At 48.5% G+C, this 13,640-nt stretch overlaps 1 long non-coding RNA gene and 3 other non-coding genes across 5 annotated transcripts; all 4 read left to right on the top strand.

Moving 5' to 3' along the window:
* The first annotated feature begins 7,598 nt into the window (after window positions 1-7,598).
* On the top strand, window positions 7,599-12,637 carry LOC125624586 (uncharacterized). 2 transcript variants are annotated; one of them, XR_007353361.2, is made up of 6 exons: window positions 7,599-7,684; window positions 9,203-9,280; window positions 9,858-9,908; window positions 10,741-10,835; window positions 11,292-11,427; window positions 12,292-12,637. It is a non-coding gene; the product is annotated as an uncharacterized LOC125624586 (long non-coding RNA). The 2 variants fall into 2 exon arrangements; XR_007353360.2 differs by having other exon boundaries at window positions 11,292-12,637.
* On the top strand, window positions 9,489-9,632 carry LOC125624903 (small nucleolar RNA SNORA16B/SNORA16A family). Its single transcript, XR_007353425.1, has one exon. It is a non-coding gene; the product is annotated as a small nucleolar RNA SNORA16B/SNORA16A family (small nucleolar RNA).
* Window positions 10,469-10,601, top strand: LOC125624904 (small nucleolar RNA SNORA44). The gene has a single exon (XR_007353426.2). It is a non-coding gene; the product is annotated as a small nucleolar RNA SNORA44 (small nucleolar RNA).
* On the top strand, window positions 12,099-12,170 carry LOC125624911 (small nucleolar RNA SNORD99). The gene has a single exon (XR_007353432.1). It is a non-coding gene; the product is annotated as a small nucleolar RNA SNORD99 (small nucleolar RNA).
* Window positions 12,638-13,640: the final 1,003 nt, after the last annotated feature.

The following is a 13,640-nucleotide window of genomic DNA, read 5'->3' as shown; positions in this document are numbered from 1 at the left end:
AGGGTGGGAGGCTTGCAGGAGAATGGAGAATAAAGGAAAATGACATGGGAACCCCTTTAAAAACCCTTTCTCTAAAGAAGGAAGGGCAGGCAGGTGCAGTGTAGTATCTTTCACTCACTACAATCATTTTTAACTGACCATGCCCTTATCAAATCCACAGCACTCCTATAGCTGACATAGTTGAAAAGAAGCCAAGAATGACTCATTTTTCTTTACCGTCCCTGTTCAGTTTGTTCCATTGGCCAGCTGCACAGTTACCTGAGATGTCTAGTGATGGGAGGGGACAGCTGTCTAGATGCAGAGCAATTTTGGGAACTTGTATGGAAGCCTGAAAATGTTTTGGAGGAAGTGGTGGGTACATAAACCAGCAAGGATTCCTCGAGAAACCTGTTAATTGATTTGTATAGAGCTTGATATAGCAGCTATAACTAGAAGAGGAACTGCTGTGAGCCTAGGGGCTGTGCTGAGGTTATTTACTGGTAGGGAACTCTCTGAAATGAGGCTAGAGAAGGGAGTGTGATGGCAATCCCTCCCTTTGCTTCCCTCCTCCAGTGTAAGTGGCTGATCACACCCTAATGGAGAGGAAGGAGAGGCAATCCCCCACGGCAACATTTGGTTGGGTGTGTGGGTGTCCCTGGGCAGTGGTTCTCAACCAGGGGCACGCAAAGTTCTTCCAGGGAATTTGTCAACTTACCTAGATATTTGCCTAGGTTTACAACTGGCTGTGTAAAAAGCACTAGCGAAGTCAGTACAAACTAAAATTTCATACAATGACTTGTTTATACTGCTCTATATACTATATCAGTGTTTCTCAACCAGGGATTTGCCACCCTGAAAGGGGTCATGGGACGGGTTTAGAGGGGTTACAAGTGCAGGGTTGGTGTTAGGGGGTGGAAAGCAGGACAACTGCCTGGGGCCCCGCGCAGCTAAGCTACATGCTTCAGGTCTGGGCGGTGGGGCTCAGGCTTCAGCTTCGGGCTCAGGCAGCAGGGCAGAAATCAGACTCCTGAGAAAGGGGTACAATAGTCTGGAAAGGTTGAGAGCCACGGTACCTGGGCACTGGATGAAGGGACAGATTCACTGCCGCAGGCAAGGGGGAAGGGCAGAGAGAAAAAAGTTGATTCTCCGCCATGTCCTCATGGAGTGGGAGGGGGTGTCCCAGGTCTCGGCAAGGGAGTAGTGAGCAGAGGCAGGTTCCCCTCCATAGCCTCAAGGGGGAGCTAGAAAAGTGGGCAATCCTTGCACCCCTGCCTTTTGGGGTGGGAGAGGACAATCTTGAACCCCAGACTGATGTTTTTTGGAAGTGGAGGGGGGCAGTGGCGGTAGTCTCAGGGCAATCTTCCCCAGCATTTTTTGTGTGGGCGGAGATGTTGGATTATACACCCCAGCCTTCTGAAGAGTCGTTAGTCCTTCATCTGCAGCATCTTTTCTCTTCGTCCTCATTCATTTTCTCTTCTGTCTTCTCCAGCTTCCAGCCTTTTCTTTAGCAATCTGTCACTGTGTCTGGAGCACACCGGGGGGGGGGGGGGGCTTTAATGCAGTGTTGAGAAACTTCCAGTGGCCTGGTGTCCATTGGTCAGTTGGAACCCAAGTTAAATGTAGTCTTAATAACAAGGACAATTTTTTCAGACATCTACAGAAAAAGCCCAGGTTCATTAGCATTTGGTGGAGCCCGACACACCAGACTGCCTGCATGAGTAAACTAAATTCTATTTTTCGTTCATCTCACTCAAAGCAAGAAATCAATGGCAGCTCATGTTAAAACACACTGCATTCTGTAGTTTATACATTGCCCTGTAAAACCAACCAGGGTGCTCTTTTTTTCTCTTTTCCGCCTGCCCACAAAGCATTACATTATTCAGAAGTGATAAGATGCTTCTGTGGGAAAGGTGCAAATGGCTTTGTTTTATCTAAGAACATTCTGCATGGTACACTCTCTCTGTTTGCAGGACAAGCTCATAGTCCTTGTCTCATAGACAGTGGCTCATACTATACCCAAGATTAAATCAATTGCAGCTTTCACAGCTAATATATTTAATCTTTATTTCACCAGTGTTAACATGTTATGTCTCTTCCCCAGCACCCCATACCCACATGGAGAAGTTGCAGGCATTAGAAGTATGCAGCTGAGGCCTCGTTTACCAGCTGGGAAGCTGGTGGGATTGCAGGCTATTCTAGCATACCACTTGACTTCTTGACTGTAGGATGTTTAGAATTAAGTTTGGATTAAGTTTAGAAGTGTGTGCAACAAGAGTGATGTAGTGGGGGGAGTCTGCTATAGACCACCGGACCAGGGGGATGAGGTAGATGAGGCTTTCTTCCGGCAGCTCACGGAAGCTACTGGATCGCATGCCCTGATTCTCATGGGTGACTTTAATTTTCCTGATATCTGCTGGGAGAGCAATACAGCGGTGCATAGACAATCCAGGAAGTTTTTGGAAAGCGTAGGGGACAATTTCCTGGCGCAAGTGCTAGAGGAGCCAACTAGGGGGGGGCGCTTTTCTTGACCTGCTGCTCACAAACCGGGTAGAATTAGTAGGGGAAGCAAAAGTGGATGGGAATCTGGGGGGCAGTGACCATGAGTTGGTTGAGTTCAGGATCCTGACACAGGGAAGAAAGGTAAGCAGCACGATACGGACCCTGGACTTCAGGAAAGCAGACTTCGACTCCCTCAGGGAACGGATGGCCAGGATCCCCTGGGGGACTAACTTGAAGGGGAAAGGAGTCCAGGAGAGCTGGCTGTATTTCAAGGAATCCCTGTTGAGGTTACAGGGACAAACCATCCCGATGAGTCGAAAGAATAGTAAATATGGCAGGCGACCAGCTTGGCTTAATGGTGAAATCTTAGCGGATCTTAAACATAAAAAAGAAGCTTACAAGAAGTGGAAGGTTGGACATATGACCAGGGAAGAGTATAAAAATATTGCTAGGGCATGTAGGAATGTTATCAGGAGGGCCAAATCGCACCTGGAGCTGCACCTAGCCAGAGATGTCAAGAGTAACAAGAAGGGTTTCTTCAGGTATGTTGGCAACAAGAAGAAAGCCAAGGAATGTGTGGGCCCCTTACTGAATGAGGGAGGCAAACTAGTGACAGAGGATGTGGAAAAAGCTAATGTACTCAATGCTTTTTTTGCCTCTGTTTTCACTAACAAGGTCAGCTCCCAGACTGCTACGCTGGGCATCACAAAATGGGGAAGAGATGGCCAGCCCTCTGTGGAGATAGAGGTGGTTAGGGACTTTTTAGAAAAGCTGGACGTGCACAAGTCCATGGGGCCGGACGAGTTGCATCCGAGAGTGCTGAAGGAACTGGCGGCTGTGATTGCAGAGCCATTGGCCATTATCTTTGAAAACTCGTGGCGAACCGGGGAAGTCCCGGATGACTGGAAAAAGGCTAATGTAGTGCCAATCTTTAAAAAAGGGAAGAAGGAGGATCCTGGGAACTACAGGCCAGTCAGCCTCACTTCAGTCCCTGGAAAAATCATGGAGCAGGTCCTCAAAGAATCAATCCTGAAGCACTTGCATGAGAGGAAAGTGATCAGGAACAGCCAGCATGGATTCACCAAGGGAAGGTCATGCCTGACTAATCTAATCGCCTTCTATGATGAGATTACTGGTTCTGTGGATGAAGGGAAAGCAGTGGATGTATTGTTTCTTGACTTTAGCAAAGCTTTTGACACGGTCTCCCACAGTATTCTTGTCAGCAAGTTAAGGAAATATGGGCTGGAAGAATGCACTATAAGGTGGGTAGAAAGCTGGCTAGATTGTCGGGCTCAACGGGTAGTGATCAATGGCTCCATGTCTAGTTGGCAGCCGGTATCAAGTGGTGTGCCCCAAGGGTCGGTCCTGGGGCCAGTTTTGTTCAATATCTTCATAAATGATCTGGAGGATGGTGTGGATTGCACTCTCAGCAAATTTGTGGATGATACTAAACTGGGAGGAGTGGTAGATACGCTGGAGGGGAGGGATAGGATACAGAAGGACCTAGACAAATTGGAGGATTGGGCCAAAAGAAATCTGATGAGGTTCAATAAGGATAAGTGCAGGGTCCTGCACTTAGGACGGAAGAACCCAATGCACAGCTACAGACTAGGGACCGAATGGCTAGGCAGCAGTTCTGCGGAAAAGGACCTAGGGGTGACAGTGGACGAGAAGCTGGATATGAGTCAGCAGTGTGCCCTTGTTGCCAAGAAGGCCAATGGCATTTTGGGATGTATAAGTAGGGGCATAGCGAGCAGATCGAGGGACGTGATCGTTCCCCTCTATTCGACATTGGTGAGGCCTCATCTGGAGTACTGTGTCCAGTTTTGGGCCCCACACTTCAAGAAGGATGTGGATAAATTGGAGAGAGTCCAGCGAAGGGCAACAAAAATGATTAGGGGTCTGGAACATATGAGTTATGAGGAGAGGCTGAGGGAGCTGGGATTGTTTAGCCTGCAGAAGAGAAGAATGAGGGGGGATTTGATAGCTGTTTTCAACTACCTGAAAGGGGGTTCCAAAGAGGATGGCTCTAGACTGTTCTCAATGGTATCAGATGACAGAACGAGGACTAATGGTCTCAAGTTACAGTGGGGGAGGTTTAGATTGGATATTAGGAAAAACTTTTTCACTATGAGGGTGGTGAAACACTGGAATGCGTTACCTAGGGAGGTGGTAGAATCTCCTTCCTTAGAGGTTTTTAAGGTCAGGCTTGACAAAGCCCTGGCTGGGATGATTTAACTGGGAATTGGTCCTGCTTTGAGCAGGGGGTTGGACTAGATGACCTTCTGGGGTCCCTTCCAACCCTTATATTCTATGATTCTATGTTATTAACAATATCAGTGTAGACTCTTACCCCTATCAGGAGGTCTAATCCAATAACCACAGTGACCACAGTGACCTTCAATTCAGACATAACGTAAATGGCACAATTTGTGAGTGATTTCTTTTCCCCGCTTTGGAACTCCAAATACCTATGCTCTTTAGGCTCTGACGTGACCAGGCCCTGCAAGCAATCTCTCTGTTTTGGACAACATGGAACATGTGGTCTTTCTTCCCCTTTAACATTTTGAAGACAAATTCCGTTCACCAACTTTTCAGACAGATTTCAAGTTATGAGTGTCAGTTCAGACCCTGTATCCAGGGAAACAGCAACAGTCAAGGCATCCTGGGGGAAGGAGAGGTGGAATGCTTTTGGGGTGGAATTCAGTCCCTGTGAATTTTCTGGGGGGAAGACTTCTCCCCAAAGTTTCCAGAGGGTGGTAGACTGGAAATCTCACACAATTGTTTCAGAAGGAGGGGGTTGGGAAAAACCTCACTTGTACTTTTGGAAGAGGGGTATGTATGGAAAATGGAATCCTCCTGCTGCTTTTGTAGGGGGGGGAATGGGGATACACCCACCTTCGCTGCTGCTTTTTGGAGAGTAGGGAGAACGTATACCTTACATGCTTTTGAGGACAGCATGGGACATGTTTCCCCCGCATTCTCCACACTTTTGAAGGAGGAATGGAGAACACATTTTCCCCTCTCCCACGCATTTAGATGACTAGGAAACATGCCTCCCTCCATGCTCTCAGAAGGGCGTGGACAGAAAAAACACAATGCCCCCGCAACACATGCTTTCAGGTGGATGGGGAGCATGCCACCAACATTTGGTTTTGGGGATGGCATGCAGGAATATAGCCCCTGCACTGTGTTTCCTTAAGCTTTATTTTTGGGGGGGGGAGGGGGGGAAGAGGGAGGGTACATCCCTGTCTCATGTGGGCGGATGAGTGGAACACACCCCTCCCCCATACATGCACACTTTGGAGGAGAGGGAATCTCTTTCTTTTTAAGGAAAGAGATTCCACCACCTCCCTAGGTAACGCATTCCAGTGTTTCACCACCCTCCTAGTGAAAAAGTTTTATCTAATCTAATTTATCTAAAGTCTTATCTAAAGTTTTACCTAATATCCAACCTAAACCTCCCCCACTGCAACTTGAGACCACTACTCCTCATTCTGTCATCCGCTACCACTGAGAACAGTCTAGATCCATCCTCTTTGGAACCCCTTTTCAGGTAGTTGAAAGCAGCTATCAAATCCCCCCTCATTCTTCTTTTCTGCAGACTAAACAATCCCAGTTCCCTCAGCCTCTCCTCATAAGTCATGTGTTCCAGTCCCCTAATCATTTTTGTTGTCCTCCGCTGGACTCTTTCCAATTTTTTCACATCCTTCTTGTAGTGTGGGGCCCAAAACTGGACACAGTACTCCAGATGAGGCCTCACCAATGCCGAATAGAGGGGAACGATCACGTCCCTCGATCTGCTGGCAATGCCCCTACTTATACATCCCAAAATGCCATTGGCCTTCTTGGCAACAAGGGCACACTGCTGACTCATATCCAGCTTCTCGTCCACTGTCACCCCTAGGTCCTTTTCCGCAGAACTGCTGCCTAGGCATTCGGTCCCTAGTCTGTAGCGGTGTATGGGATTCTTCCATCCTAAGTGCAGGACTCTGCACTTGTCCTTGTTGAACCTCATCAGATTTCTTTTGGCCCAATCCTCTAATTTGTCTAGGGCCCTCTGTATCCTATCCCTGCCCTCCAGCGTATCTACCTCTCCTCCCAGTTTAGTGTCATCTGCAAACTTGCTGAGGGTGCAATCCACACCATCCTCCAGATCATTTATGAAGATATTGAACAAAACCAGCCCCAGGACCAAGCCTTGGGGCACTCCACTTGATACTGGCTGCCAACTAGACATGGAGCTATTGATCACTACCCGTTAATCCCGAGAATCTAGCCAGCTTTCTATCCACCTTATCGTCCATTCATCCAGCCCATACTTCTTTAACTTACTGGCAAGAATACTGTGGGAGACCGTGTCAAAAGCTTTGCTAAAGTCAAGGAACAACATGTCCACTGCTTTCCCCTCATCCACAGAGCCAGTTATCTCGTCATAAAAGGCAATTAGATTAGTCAAGCATGACTTGCCCTTGGTGAATCCATGCTGACTGTTCCTGATCACTTTCCTCTCCTCTAAGTGCTTTAGAATTGACTCCTTGAGGACCTGCTCCATGATTTTTCCAGGGACTGAGGTGAGGCTGACTGGCCTGTAGTTCCCAGGATCCTCCTTCTTCCCTTTTTTAAAGATGGGCACTACATTAGCCTTTTTCCAGTCTTCCGGGACTTCCCCCGATCACCAGAGTTTTCAAAGATAATGGCCAATGGCTCTGCAATCACATCTGCCAACTCCTTTAGCACTCTCGGATGCAACTCGTCCGGCCCCATGGATTTGTGCTCGTCCAGCTTTTCTAAATAGTCCCGAACCACTTCTTTCTCCACAGAGGGCTGGTCACCTCCTCCCCATGCTGTGCTGCCCAGTGCAGCAGTCTGGGAGCTGACCTTGTTCGTGAAGACAGAGGCAAAGAAAACATTGAGTACATCAGCTTTCAGATGGCACAGACAAGACAGCCTCAACTCCGGAGCTTCCTAACTTTTCAGCCCCTGGCTTTGCAACCTCAGTGTGCCTATGCTAGTTACAGGCTAAAGGCAGGTCGCAAGCGAGTTGAACTACAGCTCCCAGAAGGCTTTGCAGGACGGCCTCGCGGAGGAGCCAATCAGAGCATCGCCGCTGGCAGGGCTGACTCTTAAAAGCCACGTCCCGGAGACGCTTCTCTCTTTTCCTGTGCGGTCGGCGGCTGGGTGCGCGTGGGAGACGATCGCTCGGGTAGGGCCCGGGGGCGTTTGCAATCCGCCGCCATCCTCTCTTCCCCGGGGGCGTCTGGGTGCTCTGCCCCCTGCAAGCTGAGCTGCGGCTGCTCAAGTTTCTGGGGGGCGGGTTGGGCTGTAATATTTTGTAGGTGTTGGAAATACAAAGGGTCCCTCCCTGGGCCTCCCCACGGAATGGGGCTCTGCAGGTCCGGGGTGGACTCCCACCTGGCTGGGGGGGCAAGCGCTGATCATAGCAGGGGCAGCTGGGGAGAGCCCTGCTGGGTACAAAAACGTGTATCCGCATCCGAGCTGCAGAAATGGCCTGTGGATTCGCAGGGCTCTGCTTATTCTGGCCGCGCTGCGCCTCCAAGTCCCCTGGCCTGGGCTGGGGGGCAGGGACACGGACAGGGGGCTGCTCGGACCCCCTGCCCAGGGCAGGTGGAGGGTCTGCACCGCAAGTTCCTCAACCTGCCCACCCGGCTCTTGCTGTCAGAGCCCTGCGCGGATACCCCGGGATATAAAGCCGTTCCCCCGGGGATTTGCAGGGCTCTACAGCTGGGAAGACTTAAAGGGCTGTTTAGCTGTAAATCCGGGGAGGCTCTGTTGTGGGTCTGGGGGGAGAGGGTCATCTGGGTTTGCACCTCGCTATGTGCCTGGAAGGGTCTCCTGTGTTTGTTGCTTAATTTGTAATTAAAGAGGTGCTGGGGTTCAGGCAGTATTTTTTTTAAACTTCGCAAAAAGAAAAGGAGTACTTGTGGCACCTTAGAGACTAACCAATTTATTTGAGCATGAGCTTTCGTGAGCCACAGCTCACTTCATCAGATGTGTACCGTGGACTTGGGAGGTGCTGGAGCAGGAAGTGAGCTCCTGGGGTCTATCCCACGAGCCTGTGAAGAGGCAGCTAAGCACCCTGTGTGCAAAGGCTGATGCCTAGTAGTAGGGATGGGTGGTTGGTTTTGCACACAGGAACAAAACACTGCAGGAAGCTGTGTGCCTGCAAATTGGCAGAGGCCTGTGTTTGGTGGTGTTAGAAAGGGGGTGGTCCTGAATAAGGTGTTTCACTAGGTGGGTGAATTTTGTGTATGGCAATAATATGAGGCCCGAAAGCTGTCTTAGGAGGTGGAAGAGAGATTCCCCTCACCCCCATTGAAGCGCCATCTCCACTATTTCACATGTAGCAAGGTCATGAAGCCTTCAACAGCATATGCTCCCCAGACTTGTGTAGATCCTGCCCAGAGTGGGGTGATTTAAATAATTGATTTTTAATAATTTTTCTATTTGCGCTTCAGTTAAATTGATATAACCATTAAAACAAGTTGGTCTAAAACTAAATAGAGCCTTTACACTAGATTTGGTACATCTTTTTGCTACCTAGGTGGGTGTACTATAACTATACACCTGTATTTAGACAATTATATAGCTTAATAGTCTTAAATTATCATTAATTTACATTTTTAGTATGTCATAAAATGGTGAATGATATATTGCTTATTTACTAGAGATCAATTTTTATCCTGCCATTCCTCTCTTCCAGATGCTGGGACGGAGCCTTGAGATGCTGGAACCAGTCAGGCATGAGCCTGGTATTGCTTTCACTTGCTTTCCCAGCAGGGTAAGTGGTTTGCTCTACACTCGTGTTCCGTTGGGTTTTTAAAAAGCTGCCCGCTGAAGCGGGGCCGGAGGGGGGAGGGTGTGGTGGGGTGGAAGAGCGTGGCTTCTGTTGGTCAGCAGGTAAGCTGAGCAGCATGGTTAAGGAAGCCAATAATAATTGGGCATGCTTTGTTTGCCTTTTCCTCCCCCAGAAGTGCCCTCCAACATTCCCACGGCCCTATCGAAGCTGCGTCTGTCTCTCTTGTGTAGCTGACGTGGTCAAAAAGGAGCCAAAAGTGACCTGTTTTCCTTGACGGTCGCTGTTCAGTTTGTTCCATTGTAACTGTCCAGCAACATTTCAGGAAAATACATGTGCTAGGAGTGTCTATGCACAGGCTTTGCCTGGCCCAGAGGTATCTAGGGATGGGAGAGGGGCCTGTATCTAGATACAGACTTGTAGAGCTATCTCAAGGACTGTTCATTTTCAGGCTTTGTCATTTGGAAGGGCTGTTTCCTGTTCCAGTAGCATGTCGTGTCCATAAGACTGAGATTGTGGTGGGCTAATGGGCTGTTTGGTTTTTTTTCCCCCTCTCTTTAAGTGAGGAGCTGGTGCCCCTGTCCTGGAGACTACCTGCTGCCAAATCCGGCAGGTGAGTGCAAGATGTTGCTCAGCTTTTGGTGCTGGTTATTGGCTGAGTAGGAGTGACAATTGGTTGCAGAGCAGCCAGGTCTGTGGGGGCTTGAAGGCAAAATACTAAATGGGATGGAAACCACTTGCTGTGGTTTGCAATTAGCTCATGTTCTGGTGATCATTTCTGTGTCTCACACCTTCAGGTTCAGAGTCCCTGGGGTAGCCCCTCTGCTGTCTCTGTGCAGGCACAGAGTGGGCCCTAAAGATTTACACCAGCCTTAGTGCCAGATGCTATTTCAGTCCCTCTCCCTGCAGCCTGGATTGCCTAGCACCCAGCAGCTGTACAGAGCTTTTCATCTGTTGATCGCAACACCTTTTATAAAGGTTGGTGGTGGTATCCCCATTTTACAGATATGGAAACAGGCACAAATAGTGGAAGGAACTTGGCCAGCGGCAGAGGTTGGAATAAAACCCAGCTCTCCTGAGTCTCTGTCCAGTGCTTTGTCCACTAGGCCACACTACCTATCCTTTAATCTCCCCATCCCCCCAGCCTCACTGAATGAGTACTGAGCATTTGGAGTGCATGTAAAACCAAGAGCTGTGGCTCAGTGAAATAGCCACAGGATCTCCAACTACATGCAAGAACAAGGAGGAGAGACTTTGGCAGCTAAGCCCTGTGTGCCAATGGCTGTCACTCACCTCTCCTATAAGCTTTCACTTGCAGGGCATTGGCTTCTTTGATGTGGTGCTCTTCTTGTTTAGAGGCCCTTAATTGAATGAGTTCCTACTTCTGTGGCATCTGCAGCCCTGTTCTTAACTGACTGTCAAGATGGTGCAAATCTGTTTCCTAGGGCCATCTGGAGGTGCCCTTCTGAACCCTGAGCAGTTCTGAGATCTCTTGCCTGCTGGATGGCATGAAGTGGGCACACAGCAGCTATCATGCAAGGTGAGATTGACAACTCTCTTCAGCGCAGAAGTGGGGCTTCCTTCACCTCCAGATCCCTTTCCCATCAGATCTGAACACCGATCTCATGGTCAAAAAAGGAGGGAAAGTGAAATGCAAGTTGGTCCCATTCTCTCTGCTAGAACAGTCCTGCACTGAGAGGGGGCTGGCTTGGAACACCGCAATTTAGCTACAAAGCCCTGGGTGAAATGTAACTCTGTATAGTAGTGGGGGGGGGGGTCTAGGTAAATATCTTAAACTGCTCAATGCAACTTTCTTTTGGAATGTGTTAATAAATTAGGGCCAGAAGGGATCATTAGATAATGCTTCTCCTCCCCTCTTTGAATTTCAGAGGGGCTGGTGTTTTGGGCTGTATTCCTGCTGATTTGGTGCATTCTTCTGTACATAAAGACCTGTGTACTTCAGATCTAATTCCAAATCCGTTTTTGCCTTTCACAGAGATCTCTTGCTAAATGGAAGAGGCTGATGCTGCCAAGGGGAGCTAATGGACTGGCCAGTCGGTCTTGCCACCTAGTGGAACATGATAGTGTCTCCCAAGGGGCTAGAACTCTGGAAAGACCCATGGATGGGCAAAGTAAGCTTCCAAATAACTGAGCTAAAGAGCCATTGAGCTAATAATTGTCATGTTTGACATCCCTGACCAACACTCCAGATGCAGAACAGACAGATTCTAGAGTTAGTCACTCTGATTTGACTCTGAACTGGTATTAAAACAAGACACCCCCACCCCCATATGACATGGCAACAGCTTCAAAAACCTTGATGGCTAACTTGCCTCCTGGGGCGCATGGCATCTTAAATGGCCTTACTCTCACCATCTGAACACTACAGGGACTTCTGAAATTAACTTTATCCATAGACTGATTTCAGGTATCAGTCTTGGGAGAAGTGGGACAGTGTAAATCAGCTTAGCACTATTGATATTCATGAAACTATGTAAGTTTCCACCAGCTGAGGAACTGTCCCCATATCTCAGGGAGTAGGACTGCTCTACTCAGAGCAGCTGGTGGCTGCTTTACTAAAAAGGCTGTTCCAATCATTGTAGTGAAACTTAAATTGCACAGAGGTAGCTAAGTGAAGTGTGATTCCTCTGACTTGTTCTGAAGGCTCTAGCACTGGGGGTTTCTCTGCAACCATATGAGCTAGAAATGTCACTCGGTGACAAGCTTGGTTTCTGCAGAAACTGAGTCGAATAGGAAGTACTGGTGCAATGCACAGCCACATACAGACCTCTGCTTAACTCTGCCTGGTCAGTGATGACTCCTTTTAAATGGTGACTGTTGGATGAATCCTGCGGATATGGGGCTGAGGCCAGGCACCCATCGTTAACAGAACAGCTGGGCTGTGTTTAAAATCCCTACCTGGTGTGGTTGGGTCTAGCAGGAAGTCAGGCTGCACACTTCACTCCATAGCTACCTTTATTTTTTATTTTTTTCAGATCAGAGTGGAACATAGACTGGACTGTCTCCTCCAACTTTCAGTCCCTCTTAAAAGCTATGTTTCTGCTTCCCAAAGAGAACATTATCCTGCATAGAAAATCCTCTTCCCTTACCTCTGTCTGCCTGTTCTTAGGCTGCAAGCTCCGCAGGGTAGGGGCCCATCCCTTCTCTTGCGTATGAAAATTACCTAGCGCTACTCACACATCCTGGGAAATTGTTTACAGGCTCAACTGCATCTGTATCAATACACAATACAAGGACTGTCCTTTCCAGAGAGCTTGTGTTCTTAGTAAAAACTCCCCTGTATAGGGAATCAGGAAATAATAAATGCAGCAGTCAAAGAAATTTTTGCCTCAGACTTTTCTGTTCAAACTTTTAGTTGGTAATTAAACTGACTGGCCTATGGTCTTGATTTCTGTTCCCAGCTCTGCTGCTGGGTGAGCTAGGCCTGTGGTTCCCAACCTTTGTGGGCTTGGGACCCATTTGTAAATGTTTATGTCCTGTTGTGACTCAGTAAATAGTCTGGGGGTGGAGGCCCTGGGGTGGTTTTGGTCAGATCCTGTCCCCCAGGGGGTTGGGTCCTGCCTGGCACTCACCCCACAGTGACAGCTCCTGTGCTGTGGGGCTGGCTGGGTTTGGACCTGCTGCCCTGACTGGACCAAGTTTGAGTGTGGAGTTGTGAGCTGGCTCTGGGGATTGCAGCGCCACTGACTCAAACTTGGCGTACCTGGATTCCTGTTGTGGTGATGTCTGGGCCAAACTTGAGCCGCCCTGGGTCCCCAGAGGTTGCAATGCATAGAGCACAGAAGTGATCCCAGCCAGCCCTGTGGGACACCAGCTGCCACACAACCCTTTATTTTGGGTGCCAACCCATGGCTTGAGAAACCATGAGCTAGGGAAAGTCACTTTGCTTCTGTGCCTCAGATTCCCAAGCTAAAATGTGCCTTTTTTGTAAAGCACACAGATCTAATGATGAAAAGATCTATGTAAGCTAGGCGTTGTGTAAGAGCTAGGTGTTCCCAGATTAACAAGGGTACTCTGAACTGTAGACAGACAAAAGATAACTGTTAAGGTTTTTCTGACCTTGTAGGTGGCCATGGTGGTGAGGTGGGTTTCTATCCAAACATTACTGGAGAGACTAGAGAAAGTGAATTGAAAATCCCTGTCTTACAGGGATTTTCGACTCAGAGCAATGACGGAACTAAAAGCAAATCAACGGGCTGGTTAATAAAGTCAGACGCCAGAAAGGGGTATGGTTACTGTTACTGTAGCAGCTGCAATATAGACAAGGCCTAAGTGATAATTTGTCACTGCATTCGAGTGACCCTTACTTTAGTTGCAGGTATGT

This window comes from Caretta caretta, chromosome 19 (assembly GCF_965140235.1).
Source record: "Caretta caretta isolate rCarCar2 chromosome 19, rCarCar1.hap1, whole genome shotgun sequence".
Lineage (NCBI taxonomy): Eukaryota > Metazoa > Chordata > Testudines > Cheloniidae > Caretta > Caretta caretta.
Note: the sequence above shows the minus strand (reverse complement) of the source record. Positions and strands in the feature narration are given on the sequence as shown.